Here is a 23,736-nt window from a genome sequence, read left to right as displayed (position 1 = left end):
CTGCATGAAGGGGAGTCCACAATCTCCTGAAGGAGTCTGAAGGAATCTTCTTCCTTGTAACTTGAAGCCATTGGTTCAGGCCCTAACTTCAAGAGCAGGAGAAAGCAAGTTTTTTCTATCTTCCATGTGACACCCCTTTAGATATCACATCTCCTCCAGAGGTGCCAACTTGAATAAAATATTGGAGGGAGAATAAGCCCTGCTCTGCACAGTCAAACCCATGATGGGGTGCAAGGACACCATTTGAATGGCAATGCCCATCAACTTTGGGCGGCCCAGCCCCCTCAAATATTTAATTGGGGGGCCAAAGACCCCTTGGCCCTAGGTGTTGGCTACTATGATCTCCTCTCAGTCTCCTCTTTTTCCAGGGTAAATATATTCAACTCCCTCAACTGCTCCTCATATGGTTTGGTTTCCAAACCCTTGATCCTCTTGGTCACCCTCTTTTGCACACATTGCAGCTTGTCAATATTCTTCTTAAACTGGGGTGCTCAGAAGTGGACACAATATAACAGGTGTGGTCTGACCAAGGCTGAATAGAGTAGTACTATGACTTCCCTCGATCAGGACACTAGACTTTTGTTGAATCATCCTAGAATATCATTAGCTTTTTTGCTGCTGCATCACACTTGATTCATGTTAAGCTTGTGGTCCACCAAGATCCTTTTCACATGCAAGCCACGTGTTCCCCTTCTTATATTTGTGCATCTAGTTCTTCTTGCCTAAGTGCAGAACCTTACATTTGTCCCTATTGAAATTCATTTTGTTAGCTTGTGCTCAGGTCTCCCATCTGTTAAGATCATTTTGAATCCTGATTCTGTCTTCTGCAGCATTAGCTACCACACCCAGCATGGTGTCATCTGCAGATTTGATGAGCATCCTCTCAATTCCTTTGTCCAAGTTGCTTATAGAGACTTTGAACAACAACTGGCCCAGGAGAGAAGGAACACTCTGCACCTTGGCACTTTATACAGTTTCAATGCAAATCTTATGTATGCCTCTATGTATGAATAAAAGAAGGTTGCTTTATTCATGTAGCTGAATAAACGAAGGTTCTTAATGGTCTTTTTATTATATTTGTTTACAAATTTATAAGCCACATTTAATAAGAAACGAAAATGCAGAATACGACATAACAATTAAAAAAATCCATAAAACATTATAAAAAATGAGCAATCTGGCCGCCACATTCTGCACCAGCTGAAATTTCCAAAGAATCTTCAGAAACAACTCCACGTATCACGTGTTGCTCTAATCTAACCTAGAAGTTACCAAAGCATAGACAACAGAAGTTAGGTTTCCCCTGTTCAGATAGCGGCAGCGCTGGGCCACCAGCTGAAGCTCATAAAAGGCACTCCATGCCACAGAGGTCACCTGTGCCTCAAGCAAGAGCAAAGGATCAAGAAGTAGCCCTCACCTATTTACCCACTCCTTCAGAAGGAGTGTAACCACATCAAGAGCAGGCAACCTCCCATCCATACAGTCGAGGGAACTGCCCACCAAAGGTCCCTCAGTCTCATCTGGAATGAGCTTGAGTTTGTTGGCACTCATTCACTCCAACTTTAACTAGATTGGGACTTTCCAATTTGTGATTTGTTCTTTCCTCTCATTAGCTGCCCCCTGTTGTTCAACTCAGGCTTAATCAAAATGATATAGCATTTAGGGGCAAAGATGCAGCCCAGTAACCCAGCGCCAGAGGCCAAGATGGAGAAGATCTCCACAGCCACCATGTATTTCCCTTTTGTGCTAAGGTAGGTTGGGACAAATGCCAGCCACACACTGCAAAACACCACCATGCTGAAGGTGATGAACTTGGCTTCGTTGAAACTGTCAGGCAACTTTCTGGCTAAGAAGGCCACAGTGAAGCTGATACTGGCCAGGAAGCCCATATAGGCCAGGACAGAGTAAAACATGATGGCCGATCCTTCATTACATTCCAGAACAATCTCTTCAGCCATTGTATGTGCATCTAAATCAGGGAAAGGGGGAGAGATTGCCAGCCATAGAGTACAAAGAATAGCTTGAACTAGGGAGCAGGAAACAACAACAGAAATATCCAGTCTTTTCCCCATCCATCTCCTCATACTGGACCCTGGCTTGGTGGCCATGAAAGCTAAAATGACTGTAATCGTTTTGGCCAAAATACAAGAAACTGCCACAGAGAATATCATGATAAAAGCCGCTTGTTGAAAGAGACACATAACTTTATGCGGTTGGCCAATGAACAGCAAAGCAGAAACAAAGGAGAGCAAGAGGGAGATGAGGAGAGTGTAGGTGATGTTTCGGTTGTTGGCTTTGACTATGGGAGTCTCCTTGTGCTTAATGAATATCCCATGCACCAAAGCTGTGATAAAACAAAAGGAAAGAGAGAAATTAGCTAAGATTAAACCCAACGGTTCTTTGTATGACAAGAAGCTGATCTTCTTTGGAACACACAAATCTTGTTCTTTGTTTGCATAATGATCTTCTAGACATTGAATGCAGAATTCTGCGTCTAAAAAAGGAAACAGATTTTGTTTTATACATGGATGTACTAATACGTACAGTACATTACTGAATTCAATGCAGCTGAGTGAATTTTTCTGTGCTATTTCTGGGTAGGGAAATGGAGCAGAGTGGATTTTGTCATATATTCTATAGTGAGATAAAATTATCCAACAGTTTTTCTTTCCCTGAATGAAAAAATAATAATTCAGAAGCTATGGCTCACTGAATACTAAATAAAATTCCACTTCCGGTTTTTATTGTTGGATGAAGAATTGGAAGTGGTGGAGGCCTTGTCCATTTCTTCTTTCATGAATAAAATGAATTAAAAGAACATTACTCTTAAAACTGGATCCAAAAGTGAAGTAAAAACTCATTGACCTCTCAAAGATTTGTTAGAAAATTCTTTTAGCTCAGGCATATTTACAAAACCCTGTATGGTGACACCTAGCTCAAAACCAGTGTGCACAATCTCAGTTACTTTTGCATGACTATGCACATAGCAGATCCCCTCACTGATGATATTTTAATTCCTGGAACATCACAAAGCAAGAGTTTTTGTGAACTACATGTTCTTCTTGTCCTGTTATGCTCAAATCCTGTTTACTTCTAAATTTCCTTTCCTTTCCTTTTCTTCTTTAGCTATGCTAAACAACAAAGGAATGCTGTGGGTATCACCACCAGCACTAAATTTGGAACATTTAAATATGAAGGAAATTCTTGTCTATAATCTGTGTTGAACAAGTGATTGATAGCAGTTCATAACCTGAGGAAAATGCTATGAATAAAATGTATTTACCTCTAAATTTAGAAATCCTCCCTTCTGGACATGGAAGACAATCATAGCAGCAGAAAGGTTTTTCTTCCTTCTTGCTCTTGCTGTAACCTGGATGGCAAGCGTCATTGCACGCAGAAAGCGGCTGTACCTGTGCATAAATGAAATTAGTGGGTGTTTAAACACTGAGATCCAGCTCCAAGGGCCTTCTGGCGGTTCCCTCACTGCGAGAAGCAAAGTTACAGGAAACCAGGCAGAGGGCCTTCTCAGTAGTGGCACCCGCCTTGTGGAACACCCTCCCACCAGATGTCAAAGAAATAAACAGCTATCCAACTTTTAGAAGACATCTGAAGGCAGCCCTCTTTAGGTAAGCTTTTAATATTTGATGAATTATGGTATTTCAATATTTTTCTGGTAGCCGCCCAGAGTGGCTGGGGAAACCCAGCCAGATGGGTGGGGTATAAATAATAAATAAATAAATCATCATCATCATCATTATTATTATACATTCAAATTTTGGGGAGGAGAAGGGAGTTTTATGACAATCTCCTGCAATAAAGATAGAAGCAAGGTAATTCTTTATAACCAGCAGTAAAGTATTGCACTTATGTGAAAGGACAACGTGTCGCCACTTATCCCCTGCCCAGTGGGTCAAAGTAAGGATGAGGCACTTTTGGGATCAAAATTAGAATTTTATTTATGTACATTTGATGAGGGCTGTAACTTGATATCCACTCTGATAAGGCACAATACTTTGTATGAAATAAGCACACAGTACAGAGATAGCTGAAAGGTTCTTACAATTCTAACTTTAAACATGCCTCAGAATAGACTGTTTTCGTCTAGAATGGCCATTGGTCTTACACTTTGAGTAAACCACTTCCAGCCCCATCTAGGATCTTCATTTTCCCCTCAGGGAAAACAAACTGGATTGCCATGTCTAGCTAACTCCTAATTCAGACCTACCATCTGACAGTTTTAACCTATCTAGGATCTAACCAGGCTCTATCCAAGCCCTTTCTAGGTACTTTCCAAGCCCTAAAGCAATCCTATCTCCACTAACTGTCAGACAGGCCCTATTTGACCATTTAACTGTCAAGTTCTAACTTCAAATTCCCTACTGTCTCTCCTGATTGGGTGACACTCAACCCATTGTCTGGATGCTCAATTTACATGCATCACAAGTTATATTTCTCCAGTTCTCCTATCAAAAGGATTTGTGCTACCAAAACGATGGATGGACAATTATTATTTTATCATTATTCTTATATATTTATTTATACCCTGCCTTTCCCCCTGACATGGACTAAGGGCTGCTTACGGATGAAATGCGAACAGCTAAAAACCGGCTTGGGGGAGGTCATAAAAACAATTAAACATTAACAAAAATAACACTTTACAGAAGCATAAATGATCTAATAACAATATACAGATAATTACAATACCTGTTTAAATGCAGTTGGCCATACAATGTCTTCCACGGAAACGCTCAGGATTTTGTCTTCAGGAGCTAAGGGATCTATCCTTCCAACTTTGGCTCGAAGAAAGGAGCGGTTTGGAAATGTCACCCAATTGATAATATCAAATCCAGCAGTGATATCCCCATTATGATTAAAGCAAACCTTTTCTCCAGCACTGTTGTTAAATGAGACTCTCCTAAGGTAGCGCTGAAGCTAAATTGAAACAACAAAAGGCAAATAATATGCATATATAAGATGCTTCAAATAGACTGTATACCACCCTATACTTGGAGGTCTCAAAAGCACTGTGCGTACTTCTCAAAGTGTTGCAAAATTTCCTAAGCCTTCAATCATTGTCATAATTTTTGCAACCAATCTATTGCCATCAATAACATGCACAAGTCAGATAAACACAAGGGTGGAATCTACACACATATAAAAACCGTTCTGAATATGCCTTTTTTAAAGCGTTTTTTAAAAAAGAGAGAGATCCAAGAGGCAAGGGCAAGACAAGGTTGTGTACAGGATTGTAAATAAATGCAAACATTAGAAAATGCCAACAAGCCTCTAAGGACCTCGTTCCAAATAAGACAAATATAGGGTAACCCCTAGAAGGCCCAGCATGATTCTTCTTAGGCATGGGGTCTAAAATGGTTTTTAAAGTGAAAGCAATTAAAGTTTTTGTTTTTGTTTTTTGTTTTTTATGAAGGAAGTCATTTGAGCACCAGCCCTTTGGGCCTCACTCTGGGGCTGCTGGATCTGGGTATTTACCTGCCATGGCTCTTGATTTAGAAACTGCTGACCTCTTCCTAGCACCATAGTTCTGTGTTTGAATATGAATGAGTGCATGGGTTGCAAAGCATGCGCAAATTCATGGGGGAAACAGGAAAGCTATTGCTAACATTCAAGGCAGATATAGACATTCTCCAGAAAGAAATGCATCATGGGGAAGAACAGGGGGAGAAGACTATTGCCAGAATGTCCTGCTTAATGGCTTCCCCAAGCTGTCTGGTTGTCTGCTATAGGAAGCCCTTTGACTGAGCCAGCAGGATCCTTCCTTTGTTCTTAGTGTATTCAGGACATTACCTTCCATAACTCTTGATTCTGAAGTTTTACTCCGTCATCCACTGTCACTCTGCCTTTGTATCTAGATGGATGCATGGCCTGCAATGCATGTGCTACAGCAAAGACTGCGTTGTACACACTGTAGCTGTGGCCAGTCAGGCTCATTTCAAAGACAGATGCAGGAAGTGTCTCCAGCTGTTCTTCCCCGCTGCAGGTGTCTCTATCGTCCCTTTCTATATCAGTTTTAGGGAGAGAACAGTCAAAAGCTGTTTCCCAAAAGACCCTAAGAAAAGCATCTTCTTTCTCTGAGGTAGGACTTCTCCCCTGAATAAATTTCTGGAATCCCACAATCTCCTTTGAATGAACTGCGATGGATAGAGCACCGTGTATGATGTCTATTTCCCAATCTCTTTGAAAGGAAACTGATGTAAATTCCATCTGTGCCGTCATGATCCAAACTTTTGTCTTCATTGTTATCTCCTCCAGTTCTGAAAGCCGGGGAAACATTCTCAGAAATATCACAGTATTTATTTCACCATGTAATACCACGACGTTGGCAGTGCTACGAACAATAACCTTGTATGTATTGACCCACTCGGTCACCATATCGTTCGTGCCAGTGGTAAAATACAGTGTTGGCAAATTTTGTATAAAGTCGAAGCAAATACCTCTCTTGGAAAATTCAGGAAGCACAGTCTGTACAAACCTCTCTCCATTGTCGCCATTGATAAAAACCACCCCAATCCATATCCACCTGAAAAACAGCAGCAGCTGGAGGAGTCCTGCAGCCTGATGCTCTTCAGCAGGAAACATCCTTTGGAAGAACACTTCTTGGGTTTGGTCATTTATTATTGGAGCAGAGCCATATCCAAACTATAAGAAAAATAAAATAAAATCCAGAGATATGAAATGTTAAAAGTTATTTCCAAAACCCTGTTTATTCTTCATCCTCTATAATGACATTTCCTAGACATGGAAAGTCTGATGCTGTCCTTTTCATTCATAAATATAAATATAAAATATGAAAAGCAAAATTTTATCAGAGGAGAAAGAAAGAGTAGTATAATTGGTTTGTTTCAATCCATGGATACACATTACCTGCGAAATCTTGTAGGTATATAGAGTCATTGCCACGAAGAGACACACATTTGAATTAGGACCCACAATGAAAGCTACTGCATTATCATGCACATCACACTTGTAGTTTGGGATGAATCTGCCCCTTGTGGAGAGAAGTTCCATTGAGGCCAGATAGGTCTCTCTTGCAGTGAAATGGCTGTTATAGATGTGGAAGCCCAGGGTGAGGTTGGAGAAGATCCAGAGATTTTCATTGATCTCATTTACAGCAAATATGAAGGACAGGATGTGCTGGTAGGTCTGAGTCATATATCTGCAATCAGATTTTCATGCTGTGTCAGAGCATCTCTGCTTCAGAATATGCGCATCTCTGAATTTTACCCCATTCTATTTTGAATCCACACATACACATTCGCTCTGCTTCACATCTGCAGTGATATCCACTTTCATTTATGGATCTGTACATCTCTTCTGCTAATATTATTCTAGTAATGCCTATTACACTGATCTACTCTCACAGGGTGGGGCGACAAAATTGATTGGAGGAATTTACATGTCTTAGAAAATGGATCTTTGATGGGCAGGTAATCTAAGTCATAGTGATTTGGGGAGAGGTCTGAAAGGGAGATGTGTACTGCCTTGTGAACAAGATCTTCAGGTGAGGGAGCTGTGTGGTCTTTCACACATTGGAATAAAGGTGCATACCCTCCAACATTCCTCAGATGAAAATGGGGACATATCTCATCCCCCGAAATAACCCTCCTTGACCCCCCCATTTCTCCCCTCCCCAGGGTATTTTCTATCAGGAGAAGCAAGTGGCACCACCACCACACCAATGGGACACAGCCCACACCCTCTCCACTGTCCTGAGAAAACCCCTCCATCCTGATTTCATTTCACATCATTCCAAAAAGAAAAAAAACACACCAATAAAGAAATTTTAGAAACGGCAAGCACTGGGGTTTTGGGGGGTTTTTTTCTTTAAAAAACAACAACAATACTCCTTGCACTCTGCCAGGGCTGTCTTAAGCATCTGCGGTGCCAGGGTGCAAAGATCCACCCAGCACCCCTAGGTTGCCCAGAGTTGTTGACCCCCAAAGTTGTCGACTTTTTTTAGGAAGTAGTTGTTTACCTTTAGAACGGTTGCAGGATGTAGGGACTCACGACACCAACCAGAGGGGGTGCCAGTGCCCCATGCACAGGGGCGTATGAAGGTGGCTGTGGGTTCCGGGGGGGGATGTTGGGTGGCACAGTCCCCGCCATGTCCACCCGCTGCCTCCCCCCCCACTGCATGGCGGCTAACTGTTTTGGCTGTGAGCACAGCGCCCGTAGTGCCATGTAACGTTGTGGGTGCTGCGCGACGCATCCTGTTGCTTGCGCCAAGTTGCGGATTCCTTTGATGGGTTTTCCACTGTCGGAGCACGCCAACAGTGGAAAAGCCAGCAAAGAACCTGCAGTTCGGCGCATGCAACAGGATGCGCCGCGCAGTGCCCACAACATTACACACTGCTCTGGGCATGGCGCAGAAACCGTTAGCTGCCATGCAGCTGGGGCAAGAGCCGACAGCCGAGTGGAGCAGAGCCCGTTGGAGCACCATGGGCTCTTCTGCTGTGGGCAGCTCGGCACGAGTTCGGCAGCGAACATTGGAGTCTGGGGAAGACTCAGCATCAGAGCCCGTGGCACTCCGATGGGCTCTGCTCCGCTTGTCTGTCAGCGGACTCCTACGCTTGGCCTGGGACTCTAGGCTTGCCACCCATAAGAGCCCGACGCCCGGGTGCCGTGTACCCCTAGCACCAACAGTTGAGACGGCCCTACACTCTGCTCCACTTCCCCTTTCTTCCAGGCCAGGGAGGCCCTGCCCTCTGCCTGCCCCTGAGAGCCAGCGCGTCACACGGGCTGGGCTTAGCGACAGCAGCCTCTATTCCTTTTCACACACTCTCCAGAAGCCACTAGAAGCTGCCTGAGGGAGGAATCCAGCAGCGGAGATCATGGAAAGGCAATGGGATGCCCCCTTGTTCAGACAAATGCTGGCTCATCCTCCTCCCCAAGTTTGGCAGTGGCTGCTGCTGCTATTATTATTGCAATATCTATAAATATATACATAAATAGATCTCAAAATCTAGCCACAAATCTAAACTGTGCAGAGGTGGCTAGCATCCTTCAGATGCTGCTGAACTGCAACTCCCAACATCTCTGACCAATGGCCACCATGGCCTGCGTCAAATGGGAATTGAAGTTCAGCAACATCTAGAGGACAATAGCTTAGCCACGTCTGTCTTAAGAAAGTGACTGAAATGTAGGCATCATTCATCCTAATCAACACTCTTAAAAATGAATGAGAGTTGGAGGAAGATGCTTTGGATATAAGCACCGGAACTACAAACCATCCACTACCACCAATGCACACTGAGATGTAGAGAGTGATGGAATCCCAGTAATTTTACTCCTAGTTTATTCTAAGAATCTTAATTGAGCAGATAATGGTTTAAACCTAAAACTAACAAATGTATTATGGCATAAATGTTTTTTTGCTTAAGTGCATTTCATCATAAACTCTAACCCATGAAAGCTTATGCTATAATAAGAGTCCCCCCCACCCACCATTTCTCTTTTTTTGCTGCAACAGAATAACACAGCTAGACCATCTGGAAAATGATATGATCAAGAAATTAATTCCTTACACAATTTCATCAAGGAGTTCATGAGAGGGATGTTTTTCGAAAGTTATAGGGCTGGAAAATGTGTAGATCTGAGATATGATGCCAGCAATGATGAGGTCTCCTGACTGATAATACTTGTGATTTACTGGAAGAGGGTCACTGATACCACATTGAGCTACAGTTAGACTCCACACAGCCTGAGGAAGCAGCAGCAATACCAACAGCATTAAACATACCATCTTGAACACACATCTGTCTTAGCACTTATTCTCATGTTCCCTGAGCAGCACTGAATGGTCACTCTTTTGACTTATTGACAGCCAAGACTATACACTGCAGAGTATCAGCAGTCAGAGTGACCACCACCTGCCTGTCTTAAGCACCTGCTTTGGATGCTACAGGGAATGTTAATAGCACCCATCAGTCATGGGCCTTTGTTTTTGCTGTGGCTAATGGAACTCCCTTGGGACTCAGAGAAGACGACGAAGTAAACATGGCGAATTTGATAATTATTTGGCAGCAGTGCTATTTTTTCTAGAAAAAGAGGTGTCGGAAATCAACGTGAAGGCCTCCCTTGTTATCCTAGAATGGCAATGGCTCCCACCTGAGAGGTGCCGGAACTGAGTTCCAGTGAGTTCTGGCTGAAAAAAAGCCCTAATAAAAAAGCCCATATATATGTACTTTGTAGCAAAAAAACAGGTATGGCTTGAACAGTGAGGCTGTATTTAAGCATACCATTATGAGGACCATCTGTACTATGCATTTAAAGCAGCAGCATACTAATTTAAATAGTCATTGCTCCCCATCCCATTTTTTTTTTAAACTGCTGTTTATTAAGGGTCCTCATGGATGTTAGGAGACCCCCTCTCCCCTCACAGAGCTACAGTTCTCAGAGAGATTGATTGCTATATCACTCTGGAAATTGTAGCTCTGTGAAGGGAATATTACAGAGGATCAGAGGTTTATAATCTTCTCTTCCAGGTCGATCCAGGTTTTCATTAGCTCCTGATATAATGAAACTCAGTTGTTTCAACTGAAAAGCCCCATAAGACAGAGACCAACTGATTTTATATAGGTTCATTTTATAGGTAATCTAAGCTTCTTCCTTCTTTCCCATATGGTGGCACTGTATGAGACAGTTCTTCAAGTTTCCAGAATGTAATGTCCTTTTGATATAAAGGTAAAGGTAAAGGTACCCCTGCCCGTACGGGCCAGTCTTGACAGACTCTAGGGTTGTGCGCTCATCTCACTCTATAGGCCGGGAGCCAGCGCTGTCCGCAGACACTTCCGGGTCATGTGGCCAGCATGACAAGCTGCATCTGGCGAGCCAGCGCAGCACACAGAACGCCGTTTACCTTCCCGCTGGTAAGCGGTCCCTATTTATCTACTTGCACCCGGGGGTGATTTCGAACTGCTAGGTTGGCAGGCGCTGGGACCGAACGACGGGAGTGCACCCCGCCGTGGGGATTCGAACCGCTGACCATGCGATTGGCAAGTCCTAGGCGCTGAGGTTTTACCCACAGCACCACCCGCGTCCCTTTTGATATACAAGCTTGCAAAAGAGAAAACCTTCTCTTCTTTCATTTGTGGACAGGTGCAGCCCCGTTTTGTTTGTAATGATAAATGCCCTTTGGGTTACCATGAAGCAAAGAAGGAAGGGGAGCCATTTTGTTGCTATGACTGCATTCAATGTCCTGAAGGGAAGTTTTCTAACCAGATGGGTAAGAGACATCATGCACAGAGCTTTTCAAATGAAGCGTCACTCAGGTATTCAGAAACCCATTTCCCTTGTGTGGAGAAAATTCTTCAGAATTCAGTGAAGGATGTGGTTCTTGATATGAAGATATAGCATGATATACTCAACCATTGCAGTCCTAAGTCATTGAGAGCTGGTCATTATCTACACCAAAAAGGAAAAAAACGCCACCACTCTCTCAGAAGAAGTTATAGTGTTTGTTCAGAGAAAATCTGAAGATTGCAGAGTTACAATTTTGGAGGGAAAGTTAAAGTTATAACAGCCTTTCCATCTTAAGGAAAAGGCACAAAGAGGGTTCAGCATGCTCAGTTACCATAGAAAAGGCCAAGGGAAATACAAAAATAACTTTCAACTCATATTTATTATTTTGGTTATTTTAATATTTATTATTTTAGTAGAAAACAAATTGTGCTGCACTGCATAGAACCTTGAATTTTATTTTTCAGACATGGATGACTGCCTTCAGTGCCCACAAGATCAATACCCAAACATGGAACGGGATTCGTGTATTCCAAAGGACATCAGTTTCTTGTCTTATGGATCTCTTTGGCAGTTCTTGCTCTTTCCCTTTCTTTCATCACAGCTTTGGTGCTTTGGGTCTTCATTAAGTACCGAGACACTCCCATAGTCAAAGCCAACAACTGGAACCTCACCTACACACTCCTCACCTCCCTCCTTCTTGCCTTCCTTTGTGGTTTTCTATTTATTGGTCAACCAGAGAAAGTGACGTGTCTCCTTCAGCAAACAGCATTTGGCAAGATCTTTTCATTGGCAATTTCTTGTGTGTTGGCCAAGACAGTCATTGTGATCCTTGCTTTCAGAGTCACCAAACCAGGTTCCAGGATGAGGAAATGGGTGGGAAACAGCAGGCCACCTCCATAGTTCTTTCCTGCTCCCTGATTCAAGCCGTTCTTTGTTGTGTTTGGCTGGCTACGTCTCCCCCATTCCCAGATTTGGATATGCACTCTGTGACTAAAGAAATTGTTCTGGAATGTAATGAAGGCTCAGTCACCATGTTCTATAGTGTCTTGGGGTTTTTGGCCTTGTTGGCTGTTGTCAGCTTCACAGTGGCCTTCCTAGCCAGGAAGTTACCTGACAGTTTTAATGAAGCCAAGTTCATCACCTTCAGCATGCTGGTTTTTTGCAGTGTGTGGCTGTCCTTTGTCCCCACTTATCTGAGCACAAGAGGAAAATATATGGTGGCTGTGGAGATCTTCTCCATCTTAGCCTCCAATGCTGGTGTCCTAGGCTGCAAATTTTCCCCAAATTCTACATTATTGTGTTGAGACCTCAACTGAACTGCAAGGAGCAACTAAAAAGAATATTGACATATCTGATATTATATAGCCCTTATCCATCTTAAATCAGCTTTGATAAAGCAATCAGATATTTACAATCAGTGAAAACAGTGGGGATCTAGTAAAAAAAATAGATGTAATGTAATAAAGCATAGAGAGAAAACGGTGGTGGGAAGGCCCATTTAAGAACATCAAGTACTAATAATCATACAAATCAGTGCCTGGACCCACACAGTCCACCCTCTATGATATGCCAAGTTGGGCCAGGGTCAAGGGAGCAGACTTATTTAAGCAGGTTGTCTACATGCTAAAAGCAATAGTAGAAAATGAAAACAATTGGGATCTAGTGAAAAAATTATGAGTTATTGATAGACGTAACAAAATAAAGCATAGAGAGAAAACTGATGGGAAGGCACAATAAAAACAACGCTGGAGAAAAAATTGGGATCAAGTGGAAAGATCATTATTTAGTCTATCAATTTGTAGTGGTACGTCATCAATTGCAATTTGTTTTATATGTGAACAAGTAAAACAGTTAAATGATGTAAAAATTAAAAAAAAAGTTAGAAAAACAATACAAAATAAACATCTAAAGCTGAGACCATTCCACCTGGCTGAAAATGCTTGTTGAAAGAAGAATTACTTTCATTATTCCTGGAAAGCACCAATAGTGGGTGCCTGTCATATCTCAACAGTGTAGAAATGTTTCTTCACAGGTGGACCAGAGGAAACTTCTTAAAAAAACCACAATAGGCTTGTTTGCACCTGCAATTTGAAGAACCTCTAATTCTGCATCCGTGATTATCTACCCAAGAATTATCCAATTGACCATGATTACTTCAACTTTTTCTGTAAGTCCCAAGGGAGTTTCAGGAGCTAATATGAAAACAATGACCCAATGTGGATGGGTGTGATTAATATCCAGTGTGTTATTCAGAGCAGGGCTTAAGACAGGCGGGGGACCATAACTGGTATTGTAGTATTGGCTGCCAAAAGGTCAACTGAGTGGCCATTCATGTTAGGCTGTGTTACTTAAAGACACATAATTGAATAGCAATGAGGGCATAGGAATATCGATATTCAGATAGATTTCGTGCAAAATGAGGGGTCTTAATGTTGCTCAGTGTAATATGAGTGAACCTTTCACAGTAAACCACAACTATTATCGTTCCGGAAGCCTAACCATTGCTGCCATCATTTCTCAGATCTACACACTTTCCAACCCTATAAACTTCAAAAAAACATCCCTCTGAAGAACTCCTTGACGACATCTTGTAAGAATTTGATTCCTTTAGAATCAAGAAAATGTACCTGTGTTAATTTTTTGTAGTTAGAACAGCCAAGACTCGATGACTGGCCATGAGCTTAAGACATATTTTAGGGCTGTGACTAGATTATTATCAACCTTTATAATATTTTGCATCAAACATATTGCAACTTATGCTATAGCTGTTTATAGTTACCTTTGTCACTCAAAATTATATATTGTCAGGTGTAAACAATGTTGTTCTTGTTGTTAAAAATCCATATGTAGAATCCATACAAAATTTATTTAATATATAGAAAGACACCACAAAAGAGTGATCTGATTATAAATGAAAATGGAATTGTATGCACATCTTTTCACAATTAAATAGGGCATTTTAAATCTTGAACCAGCTTTCTCCTGGTAAATAATTTTCTTCTATATTCACAAGAGGTTTGCTGAGACTGGATTTGCGATTTAGGTTTCACCATAATTGTGTTGGATTTTCTGGACTGGACCACCCCTCCGCTGCAGGTTCTATGGTTTCCTATTTAACTTTGCTTTGCCTTCAAGTTTCTTTATAGTCTTTGATCAATTTTAGTAGCATTTATATCATTGTCATCTCACCCTTTGAGAGCTGATCAGTCTAGTAGAAAGTATAAGAATATATCAACACAAAGGAGCTCACATCTGCATAAAACAAATTTTTATATCAATAGCATTTACATGTATGAACCTGGCTTTTGAACATGAATGCATATGTCTGGTTTCTGAATAAGGTAAAAAAGGTAAAGGTAAAGGACCCCTGGATGGCTAAGTCCAGTCAAAGGTGACTATGTCGTGAAGCTCTCATCTCACTTTTCAGGCTTAGGGAGCCGGCATTTGTCCTCAGACAGCTTCCCGGGTTATGTGGCCAGCATGACTAAACCACTACTGGCACATGGAGGACTGTGACAGAAGCCAGAGCACAAGGAAACCCTGCTTATCTTCCTGCCGAGTGGCACCTATTTATCTACTTGCACTGGTGTGCTTTTAAACTGAGATTGGCAGAAGCTAGGACAGACCTCACCCCGTAACACAGCACAGAGTGCCACCCACTCCCTAGCTTTTAAACATTGCACATGAATGCATATGTCGGGTTTCATTTATTGGGGTAAAATTCAGAGATTCGTTGAATAGAGATGCACCACGTCCTGTATTCTAAATGTGAAACACTCTGACACAGCATAAAAATCTAATTGCAGGTTGATTACTCAGAGCTACCAGCACATCCTGGCCTTTGTATTTGCTGTAAAGGAGATAAATGAAAATCTCCAGATCTTTTCCAACCTCACCCTGGGCTTCAACATCTACAATAGCCATTTTATTGCTAGCAGGACTTATCTGGCTTCACTGGAACTCCTTTCCACATGGGGAAGATTCATCCCAAACTATAAGTGTGATGTGGGGGATAATGTTGTAGCTGTCATTGGGGGACCTAATTCAGATGTTTGTTTTTTCATGGTAACCATTCTCCATATCTTCAAAATCCCACAGGTAAGATTTGCTCCTGAAGCACTGGACTTTAAGAATTCAGTCATGCTTCTGATGCCTGTTAGGGGGACTTTACTGATTCGGAGATGGAAAGCAGCATGCTAGAGAAACTTGTTCTAAAGTTCTTATTTACAAAGGAAATAAATAAATTTTTTGTAAAACAACATTCTTTATGCATATTTATAGGTCGGGTATGGCTCTGCCCCTGTGATTAAAGGTCATGCTCAAGGAGCTTTCTTCCAGAGGATGTTCCCAAATGTGGACCGACAGAATGCTGGGATTCTACAATTGCTCTTGTTTTTCAGGTGGACGTGGATTGGGGTGGTTTTCATAGATGATGACAATGGGCAGAGTTTTGTACAGACTGTGCTTCCTGAGTTTTCCCAGAGTGGCATCTGCTTTGACTTTGTAGAAGCTTTGCCATCACTCTATTTTACTGAGGATGTTGATGAAACGTTCGTTGAGTGGATTAAAACATATAAGATTATTATAGATAGCACTGCCAACGTTGTGATTCTACATGGTGAAATTCATACTATGATATGCTTGAGAATGCTTCCGCAGGTTTTAGAAATAGAGGATATTACAAGGAAGACAAAAGTCTGGGTTATGACCGCCCAGATGGAATTCACATCAATTCACATCCAAAATACTTGGGACATAGACATCATCCATGGTGCTTTGTCCATTGCAGTTCACGCCAAGGAGGTCCTAGGATTCCAGAAATTCATTCAGATGAGAAATCCTTTCTCTGCAAAAGAAGATGTATTTCTTAGGATCTTCTGGGGAAAGGCTTTTAATTGTATATTCCCCCAAAGTGAGGTACAATGGGAGGCTGGAGAAATCTGTACGGGGGACGAGAAGCTGGAGACACTTCCTGCGTCTGTCTTTGAAATGAGCCTGACTGGCCACGGCTACAGTGTGTACAACGCAGTCTTTGCTGTAGCACATGCTTTGCAATCCATGCAGTCATTCAAATTGAAACATGCAGCAAAGATGGATGGAGGAAGAGGGAAGCTTCTGAATCAAGAACCATGGCAGGTAATTTCTTGAGCCCTGAGATTCAGGAGAGTTCATGCATGCCGTCATCAGCACATCATAAGTTCACGGCTGATGCTGGCATACTTTTGCTATTGTTTGGGGAAAATAATGGTGTGTTTCTACTTGTTACTTTTAAAAACATTTTGGAACCCAACTCCAAAAAGAGTTCACATGCACAGTGTTTACCCAAGGTTTGGCAAAATACCACTAGATCCTTATTCATATATTAAAGTTGTTGAAAACCACTCCCAGCCACTAAGGAAACCTGCTTCTCCAGCAACACAGTTTGATCTAGGAGCACCTATAGTCTTCACTTTGTCCTTCAAGAACAGGGAAACTGAATTCATACCAGATAGCTGACTGCTTTTTCAACACTTATGTCACCAGGTCTTTCCCTCATGTGATTTTTTATGACATGGCAGATATCCTGATGATAGGGATATAGCTCATTAAAATCTGATGGGTGATGATGATGAAGATGTTAATATAGGGTAATCAGATTTACTGCATTAGCAGGGTGCTTTACTATGATTATGAGTGAATATGAACTTTCAAGGGGGCCGCTAAAACGTAGTTTGTTGACTTCCCTGTTGTTTCAATTTAGCTCCATGACTTCCTTAAAAGAGTCTCCTTTAACAACAGTGCTGGGGAAAAGGTTTCCTTTGATGAAAATGGAGAATTAACAGCTGGATTTGATATTATCAACTGGGTAACATTCCCAAACCACTCCTTTCTTCGAGTCAGACTTGGCAAGATAGATGTCATTGCTCCCAAAGAGAAAACATTGAACATTTCTTCTAATGATATTGTATGGCCTACCAAATTTAACCAGGTATGGTCAATACATACCTAAATAACTGGAACGAAAATTACTTTGCAAAATCTTGGACTCTAAGGCTCTCATTCTGTGAATACCTACTTAGTGGTTAGACCCATTTAATACTAAACTATTAACCTCCAGTTTTGAATGTCATTTGATATTTTAAAAATATAATGAAAAATTAATCAACATGTACCCACACAAAATGCCCCTTTGACATAGTGGATACAATTGTCTCAGACTTTCACTGATTTCATGTCTGTACAGGCACAGCCCCTTTCTGTATGTAATGAATTCTGCCATCCAGGCTCTAGGAAGACTAAGATTGAAGGGAAACCATTTTGCTGCTATGGCTGTGTTTCATGCCCAGAAGGGAAGATTTCCAACCTGACAGGTAAGGGATGCGAATTTTAAATTGAGAGCACAGAGGAATGTAAAGAGATGAATAAGTGGTAGAGGAGGCAAGTCATGAAGAAGGAAAAAGCAGATTGGTTTTACTAAAGCCTGTTTTTCTCCCCAGACATGGCTGACTGTTTACAATGTCCAAGCGATCATTATGCAAACTGTGAGCAGGATTTATGTATTCCAAAAAATATAATATTCTTGTCTTATGGAGAACCTTTGGGAATAAGTTTGGCCATTGTTGCTCTTTGCTTTTCTTTCATCACAGCTTTCGTGCTGGGAATCTTCATTAAGCACAACAGTACCCCCATAGTCAAAGCCAACAACAGGAACCTCACCTACACCCTCCTCATCTCCCTCCTGCTTTCCTTCCTCTGCCCTCTGCTATTCATTGGCCAACCAGAGGAACGGACGTGCCTCCTTCGACAAACTGCCTTTGCCATTATCTTCTCAGTGGCAGTTTCTTGCATTTTGGCCAAAACTGTCATAGTGCTTTTAGCCTTCATGGCCACCAAGCCAGGGTCCAGCCTGAGAAGATGGGTGGGGAATAGACTGGCCATTTCTGTTGTTCTTTTTTGCTCCCTGATTCAAGCCAGTCTGTGTGTGGTGTGGCTGGCAACATCGCCCCCGTTCCCAGATGTAGACATGAACACAATGGCTAAAGAGATTGTTCTGGGCTGCAATGAAGGTTCAGTCATCATGTTCTACTGTGTCCTGGGCTTCCAGGGCTTCCAGGCTACTGTCAGCTTCATTGTGGCTTTCCTAGCCAGGAAGTTGCCAGACAGTTTCAATGAAGCCAAGTTCATCACGTTCAGTATGTTGGTCTTCTGCAGTGTTTGGGTGACCTTTGTCCCAGCCTATATGAGCACTAAGGGGAAATACATGGTAGCTGTGGAAATCTTCTCCATCTTGGCCTCCGGTGCTGGATTACTGGGCTGCATATTTTCCCCTAAATGCTACATCATTCTGCTAAAGCCTGAGCTGAACAGCAAGGGGCAGTTAGTAAGAAGAAGGAATGAACAATTCTGAAAGTATAAAGCCCAAATTCAGCTGAAGTTCATGCTGATTGGAATGTGCCTCTTTATTTTCTTAGCCTCAATCATCTTCTGGGAAAGTCAATGGACGTTTTTGACACTTTATTATATGTTGCCTTGGGTACAATCTCACTTCTCATGGAAAGACTCAATGCCACTTCCCAAGTAGGAGAATTTGGGTCATCTCAATCCAGTTTTCTAGAGGACCTCTCATAACCACCCACAAGCTGTGCAGTGGCAAAATTGTACAGCTATATATTTTTCCAGCTTACTACCTCTTCAATTTAGGCAGAGACCTTTTCGTTTTCTCCTCTTCCCCTTTTATCCATCTTTTATACTTTCTACGAGTTTGTTAGGACCAGGAAGCACAATTCTTCAGAAGTGTACCCCTACAAGGAAATATATTTTGTTTTTAATTGGGAAGTTTCTCTCTCTCGTGAAAATATTTCTACACACACACTTTCTTGATTTATTGCAAGGAACCCCAGACACAGCTGCAACTTCAATCTCTCACCCAAAAGTTACTGTGAAACTCTCGTTCTATTACTCTTCCACCCCCAGGAGAGGAAATTTTTAGCTTCCAGTTTCTCCCTCCTATCTGTACCTTTTCATTTCCCTTAATGTCACATCAGCCAAACCCCAGTTGTTTCCATTTAGCCATGCACTGCAACTCCTGCACTGCCCTAGTGCTTGGTATGCTATATATATGTAAGGCAGCTCTGCACGGCAATTCTATCTCTGCATTAGTATCTGTATATAAAACTCTTAAATATATCCTAGGGGAAACAACCACAACATAAATAGATTTTGAATCACTTTCTGCCAATGTTCCCCATCAAGATGTGTAATGGTTCTAGGGGTTGCTCGTGCGTAAGCCGGTGCCAACACCTGGCTGGGTTGCCTGAGTGAACCTTTTTTGACCGGACAGCCACTCACCCGTGGCTGTTTCAATCGCTGGCAGAATCCGTCAGTGGGCGTTTCTTGAACTTCTTCCAGCAAAGAAGCTCTTTGACGCCTAGTCTCCTCCTACTCTCCCTGCGCGGAAGCCTTCTGCGCAAGGAGGGTGTAGGCAGCGGAGGACCCTTACTCTCCCCGCTGGTCCCCGGCAAGGAGTCATGGGACCGCCTCGCCGATTTCCCCATCTGCCCCCCTTCTCCACTGGTGCTACGCTGATTCTCTTCCCCAGAAGATGGGCTGCCTCTCCCCATCCCTCTGGAATCCCTCTGGAGCTTGCTCTTTCCCTCTGGCACTGATGGCAGTTCCCTGACAAGATGGATTGCAAGTTATATCAAGCATTGTTCCTGAGCAAGCACCTTATTGCTACTACCAGTACACTGTCAAGCTTCTTCATTACTAACTTTATATCTTAAATTCATAGTCACTTTATACCTCTAAGCCATGTTCCGCACCCAATAAGTGTGTGATGCCTTTGCCTGGCAGTGCTGGTGGCCCATAGATTGCAGCAAAATGCTGGGCAAGGTTTTGCCCAGTACCTTCTCCGTGCAAAAGACTCATGGGAAAAAAATGTCCCATGAGCCCTTGCAAAGGGAAGGGAAAGCCTATATAATGCTTTTGCTGGAGATCAGGACCAATCAGACTGCTGGTTTTGAGTTATAAAACCTTCAATGGATCAGAACCACAATAGCTCAAAAACTGCATTTCCTTGTATGAACTAACCAGGACCCTGTAATCATCATCTGAGGCCCATCTTCACGTTTCTCCTCCATGAGAGGTCCAGAGGGTAGCAACACGAGAAGGGGCTTTTACTGCTGCAGCAGCTGCTTGTTTGTGGAATGCTCTCTCTAAGGAGGTGACAGTCCAAAATTTTCTTCCATAACCAGGCCTTTAGCCTTTAACTATCTGTGGCCTTTTAGAAGTGGGCAGGATGTTTCAAATGTATTTCTGTGTCCTCTTGGCTTCAATGTATCTATGTGCGGGAGTGGTAGGCTGACTGTTTGTTTGATGGACAGTACTAATAATAATACTAATCAGTGCCTGGTCCCACACAGTCAACTCTCTATGATACGTTCTAGGAAGCCAAGTTGGGCCAGGGTCAAGGGAGCAGACTTATTAAAGCAGCTTTTCTACATCCCAAAGCTGCAATAACCTAAACAAGCATGGGATTTCATTAAACACTTTTGATTAGGGTTATAGCTTAATTGTTACTCTGAAACACTTTGTTTCTGCCAAAACGCTTTACAGAGACAATAACTTAAAACTCTCATTTTAACGTGTTCGGGAATAAACTGATTCATATTCTAGGTTGCCCTGCCTAACTAACCCCTAATCTCATCCCAGTTATTAGCTGATCCAACTGCAGTCCTGAAAAATCTTCTGACTCTCTGGTAGTACTTTCTCAGCCATGTTTGTGCTAGTTGATCTCTACACTCAGTGCAATAAATAAATATTATATATGCTTTTGTGTTACATTTTGTCCATCTACATGAAAATGAATTGAATTGAATATTGTATGGATAGGAATTTAGGGCTGGATCTAACTAAATTCTGCTTCAATAAAATTCCCGAAAATGCATGGAGCTTATTTAATCATGACTATTCATTTCAGTTGAGCTAATATGGGTTTGGCTGATGTTAGAGACAAACTGAATTTTGTAGTTCTTAGAATATGCAGACCAGGTTATTTCTATCAGTAAATATTGCCAAGTTCCCCCATTCTCTCTCACTGCTTTGGACCCAAAATCTGCTGAGAAGAAAGGGTTTGGAATAGGTGGACCTTGGAATGCTCTTGCTGAGCTCTGCCAGAACAATATCCTCATACCAGATCAGTCAGGGCTATGTAGTGTAACTTCCTCAACCTGGTCAGCTACCTCAACCGGAAGCAGATGATTATATAAGCTCGACAACATACAAATGTTTTCAGAAAAAATAAAAAATTACAGACTGTGGAAGAACTATTGAGGGAGGGAGGAGTTGGAAAACTGGGTAGGTTAGGAATATGATGGAAAGGAAACTCGTGGTTGATACTAATAATACAAATCAGTGCCTGGACCCACAGTCAACCCTCTATGACAAACTCTAAGGAGCCAAGAAGGGCAAGGGTCAGGGAACACACTTATTTAAGCGCTTAGTCTACATCCTAAGGCTGCAATAATCTAAACCAACCTGGAATTTCATTTAAACAAACGTGGTAAGGGTTATGACTTAATTGTTATTCTGATAAGGCACTACATTTTGTTTCAGTCAAAACTCTTTACAGAGATGGTGAAGAACACTACTTAAAACTCACTTTTTTTAAAAAAAATCATTTAATTTTAATTACACCTTTTTAAACAATATTTTCCTACCTCTCTCTCCTCCCCCTACTTCCCACCACTATCCGCCTTATCGCTTAAATATTCATTCCAGATTTCTTCATATTTATCCATTTGTAAAGTCTTATATTCCACAAATTTGTAATTTTCATCAATTAATTGATTCAATGTCAAAATACCTTTTTTATCCAATTTTGTCAAATTATTACTTGATTTCCATTTTTTAATTTTGGGTTGCCCCATATTGTTAATTTCTCAAGCTGATAGGAGTCATCCTTATTATTTTTATTTATATTAATCCAAATTTTTATAGGTGCTTTAATAGTCTCCAGGATAATAGGATATTTCATAAAATTGGAGCCGAGTTTAGGATTCAACTGATTTCTCATAGATTTTTCTCTACTATGCTTCATGAAGCCAGGAACCCACTGGCAGCCCCTTCTAGGAACTTTCATAATCTAGGTTACCCTGCCTAGCTAGCCCCCAATAAAGCCCTTTTCAGGCTCTAATCTAATCCCTGTCTGAGCCATATCTGACATTTAAGCTCTATCTAAGTGCTTCCCAATTCCTATTTGACAGTTTAACCGTAAGGGTCAAACTCTAAACTCTCCACTCCTTCTCGATTGGTGATACAACACTCAGCTCAGCTTGGAATCTGTGTCCTGAGGGCTTTAAAACTTTTTGTTTCTACCCCTTTGTTTTGTTTCTATGTCTATGTACCTTCTTTATTATTGCAAAAATAAAGATGCAATAATATTAATGAATAAATGAATAAAATGTCAACTTTGAAGCCAAATACTGACTTCTCTTGTGGTACTTTCTTCTTCTGAATATCTTATTATACGGAAGGCCTTTTGTTGATGTAAATCAGTAGATGCCTCAATATCTCTTGCTATCCCAGGGAGATACATGGTTTATTCTGCAAGGTCTCACAGAAATTGTAATTCTGAATAGGCACTTATCTCCCTTATAATTATCTAATTAATTTTGATTACATGCTGCTACTTCTCCGGGTCTCAAGGCAGCTGTAGTAACCATGACAAAAACTACAAGACACAAGGATTTTATAACTATCCCCCATCCAGTTTGGTGTGAGGGTTTTGTAAATCTGACCATGGACATATTAGATGACACATCATCCTGTGTGGGGCCATTCAAATCAGGCTGTGGGACTCAATACAGAACCCAGTAAGGTATAATGTGGAGGCAAGAGAATGGGTGGAGTGAAGGAATTCTTTCACAGAAGCTACTGCCATTGGCAGTCCTGGTCTTTTTGCCTCTGGTGGCATACAAGAAGCCTGACATCAAATGCAGTGTCAACAACTCTCTTCCTATTCTCCACAAGTTCTACCAACCAGGAGACTACATCATTGCCAGCATTATAGCTCAGATATATAGATTTTCCATTCCAATCTTTTTCAGAAAACTGCCTTCTAATGACATCTTTGAAGACAGTGTGTAAGGCTTTTTTTTTTAAGTTCCTTTGTAATGCCATGTATCTGAATGTCATGTTTCTGTCCTAGCTATGCCACATTACCCTTCAGCATTGAGATGATACTGCTTAGGAGTATTTAAGAATACTGCTTAGGAGTATTTAAGAATTTCCAGGTTGTAAGGAAGAAACCGTGAGAGAGCAGTGACTGGAGATGAGGATTATTTTTTGATTTTGGTCCTTTTTTATTACTATGTTTATTGCTTTCTCTGGATTGTTTCTTATTTGCTGTGAAAGTATTGATAAGTGGAAATTGCTGTGACTTCAACATAGAGCATCTTCATTGTCCAGAGGAGGTCACTGTTTCAAATCCCTGACATC

At 41.7% G+C, this 23,736-nt stretch overlaps 1 long non-coding RNA gene across 1 annotated transcript; it reads right to left on the bottom strand.

Annotated features, from left to right (window-relative positions):
* Positions 1–1,187: 1,187 nt before the first annotated feature.
* Positions 1,188–4,324, bottom strand: LOC310748352. Its single transcript, XR_014541304.1, has 3 exons — positions 4,061–4,324; positions 3,284–3,410; positions 1,188–2,494 (listed from the first exon to the last, which is right to left on the bottom strand). It is a non-coding gene; the product is annotated as an uncharacterized lncRNA (long non-coding RNA).
* Positions 4,325–23,736: the final 19,412 nt, after the last annotated feature.

This window comes from Podarcis filfolensis, assembly GCF_964270895.1.
Source record: "Podarcis filfolensis genome assembly, chromosome: 13".
NCBI lineage: Eukaryota > Metazoa > Chordata > Lepidosauria > Squamata > Lacertidae > Podarcis > Podarcis filfolensis.
Note: the sequence above shows the minus strand (reverse complement) of the source record. Positions and strands in the feature narration are given on the sequence as shown.